Source organism: Morchella sextelata, assembly GCF_020137385.1.
Source record: "Morchella sextelata strain SCLS chromosome Unknown scls_19, whole genome shotgun sequence".
In the NCBI taxonomy this organism is placed as follows: domain Eukaryota; kingdom Fungi; phylum Ascomycota; class Pezizomycetes; order Pezizales; family Morchellaceae; genus Morchella; species Morchella sextelata.
In genome coordinates this window covers 1,369,171-1,372,829 of record NW_025408634.1, presented here as the reverse complement: position 1 = coordinate 1,372,829, position 3,659 = coordinate 1,369,171, and positions in this window count along the sequence as shown.

Sequence of the window (3,659 nt, the reverse complement as noted above, 5' to 3'; positions counted from 1 at the left end):
CCCGGATCTAGATGGCTTCGGAGCGGTGATGTGGTTGTTCGGCGTCTGGTTTGTCTTTCTATATGACGATGGTTATATTCGGAGGTTGGGGGATCGATTACGTCTTTTCAGCTTTTCAGCACCTGCCTATAGCTATGCAGGTGGAGATTTCCATGTAATGGAGGCGCTCGATGTCACGCATCAGTCACGCTTTCACTAGGGGCTCAGCTTGTCAATATCACAAACCTCAGGTGCTTTCGAGAACTATCAAGATCAGAATGTCACCGTGCAGGATCATTGATATGCTATGTTACGCGGTTTAGTATTTCAAATGACGTTTCACGGCTCAAGCATCTAACAAATTCATTACTTGCTAAGCTGGCTCCAGGGTCCTGTTAGCTACTTGTATTAAGCCAATTCAATAACTCGACCAAGTGAAAATTATTCAAATAAGATAGTCTCAATATTTACGTGTAGCTACCAAGTAAATAAAAGATCTTAAAACAATTCAGGCGTACTATTACTCAAGTTTTTACCTAGACACGAAGTTACTAAATAAGCCCTACGGTTCTGGCATGACATAAGCAACCAATATCCAGAACATACCAGCAAAAAAAAATAACAGAGTTCAGTACCCAGGATTCCCACATGGTCTCCCATTGCAGTACTGATTGAGCGATACAAATCTTGGGTCCAGCAGATCTGACGGGATGCCCCATTTTCTTCGTTCTATGACCGAACACATCGATCAGGTCAGCTTTTGTGGATTTATTCCGCTTGTCTTCCGCGATACAAGCTGTAGCCAAAGACTTTTCAATTTGATTCTCACAATACAAGTAGCAAGGATCTGATGATACAGTCCAATTCAATGGACCAGCCAAAGAATAAAATATTGATAGCCCCTTGATACTTCCGTCTATTGGGCAGGGTTCTAGCAAAAATAACATGAGTTCAGTACCCAGTATTCCCGCATGGTCTCCCAGTGCAGTACTAGCTGGGCGATACGAGGCTTAGATATGGAAGAGCTGACGGGATTCCTCGCTTTCTCCGTTCTATGACCGAACACGTCAGTAAGGTCAATATTAGGGCATATATTCGACAAGGAGAATAGCGCCAAGCTCAGGCCGTCACCTGCCATACAAGCTATAGAAAGTTCCGTAAAAGTGGTAAATTGTGCAATATCAAAGTTTAATCTTCAGAAAGTGTGACAATGGACAGTCTGAGAACAAAATATCGATAGTCAAGACCCAGCGTCTTTCAAACTCCCAGCTACCAACAGTAGGACCCCGGCAAAAAGATGAGTTCAGTACCCAGTATTCCCGCATGGTCTCCCAGTGCAGTACTAGCTGGGCGATACAAAGCTTGGGTCTGGCAGATCTGACGGGATACCCCATTTTCTTCGTTCTATGGCCGAACACATTAAACTCATATATCCGTTCGCCATAAGAGGAACTCTCTTTAAATATCTATCCAACAAACACAAGCTTTATTCGGCACAAAACTCACTCCGATTGTGAGGGTTTACAGTACCATGTTTCATACCGGAAATCCTTGTAGAAGCCTATAAGAACCTGTACCAAGGTTTAGCAAGCCGTTGTGCTGAGATCTCCTTAACGGAAAACCCGCAGAATCATATCACTTTTTACCGCCCGCCCGAACCGGGTTTAATCTAAACCCTACAAAATAAAAACCATAGTTAAAACACGAGGAGCTCCTTCGCCAACATTTGCCCCCCCATGAGTGTGTGTATTCTTGAATGGTCCTTATAGTACCATGTTGTTTTCGCTAAAGAGTTTTTGGTGTATAAGGTTTATAACTTAGATGAGGCTTAGTTCTGGCGGCAAAGACGTAAGCCTTTTCTAAATTCTACCTAACCCTTGCGTATATGTAGAGCGTTATTTCTTGACAAGCTCTTTTGCGAATGTAAGCCTCCGATAGAAGTAAGCTAGATATAAGCATGTTATAAGACTTAAATAATTATAAAGCTGCAATAAGCTCTTACATGCCGAAGCGATTGTTCGCAATCTATACCTTAGATAACGTTCAGACAAGGTTCATGTAATTCTGCCGTTTGAAGTTAAGGTCTATTTTTCCAGGTGCTACAATTAAGTTTGGATGTGACGAGGAGGTGCTGTCCTCTGATCTATGCCTGATGATCATTTTGACTGTCTCTGATATCTAACTAGAGACGGTCCTGAAAATCGAGTGAGTATTCATGATCCAAACCCCAACAGAACGGTTTACACAACGACCGAAAATATTATCTAATTACATGGTAATAGAACCACTAATAGGTACATTGTTTATAGGTAAAAACCAGGCTTTGCCTGGGCGCTGCCTCCTGCGATGAATCGGACTTTTTACCAACAATTTTGTCACTGACACTGACGGCACTTGTGTCCGTTGGCAACTTTCAAGCAGCTGGTCTTGAACTATTCAGAAAAATAGACGCTCAAAGAGTCTTGTCTCATGAGAAGCCAAGCTCGAAGCTTTCTCTATAAAGGTCTACCCTAAAAACAGACTAGCAGTACGAAACAAGGTAGTAGCAACCAAAGCTCGTCCAATGCTCACCCCAACGTGTTCGGTCATAGAACGAGGAAAATGGGGCATCCCGTCAGCTCTGCCAAACCCAAGCCTCGCATCGCCCAATTAGTACCGCAGTAGGAGACTATGCGGGAAGCCTGGGTACCGAACTCTCAAAGAGTTTACATTTCTTTTTTTTTGAATTCCATGATGGCCGGGGTACCTAGAGTGTTCCCAACTTACCTTGCCCGTTCTCAAATGTAACAGCAGGGAAGAGTGTATCTATGGGTAAGTATAGGTTTAGAATGAAGCCCTCTTGAGAATTAGACAGGGTATTGCACAGACTGTGGTCACTCGAGTCTTTTATATCCAAAATCAAGGATAGCGTTTGACATCTTGATATCTACATAATACTACAAACGACAGGCCGAGGGCGAGATCACAGATGACGGAAATCCGGGCCGAAAAAAGCGCATACTACAAACACATCTATCCCACGCTCACCCACCCAGCGCAATATAAATTGCGCCCAACAAAGTAAGTAGTGCACCACCGATACAGCTCGTCCTGTCTGTCTCGAGCGAGGGGAGTGAAATAACAGATTGATGAACATGGAGAACTATGTATAGTTAAGGCCGCCGATTGCAGCTAGCCGGGCCTTGTAGATATAGAAAATAATATCAATTAACCCTCAGTGTGCCCAGATGCGTAAGTTAACGTAGCGCCGCCCGATTCCGCTGCGAGTCATTTCTCATGACTGAGAACCGAACTAACGCCGCACACTGGCGGCGGCCCCCGGGACCTGCACATTCTGGTAGCTTAAAGATCCATATATATACGGGGTACTCGGGGCCCCGCCGGTCATTTGCGGTTATGGAAGGAATCCCCTGCCGGGACGCACCGGACCGTCTTTTTCTTTCGGTGGGCGGGGCCGGTACTTTCTATTTCCAGCCACGCGCGCAAGCTTTCGCTGCTGCGTCAATCGAAGCAGAATATCCAGTTCAGTCCGGCCCTCTGCATCAACCTGGCTGTTCCACTCCCGCTCCTTCACGAGCGCACGCTAACCGCCCAGACCCAGCCCCACGGGCCGACCCGCTCCCAAACCTCCCAACCAACCACGCAGCCAACCCCCGTCACCGTGCAACCAACCGGGCCCC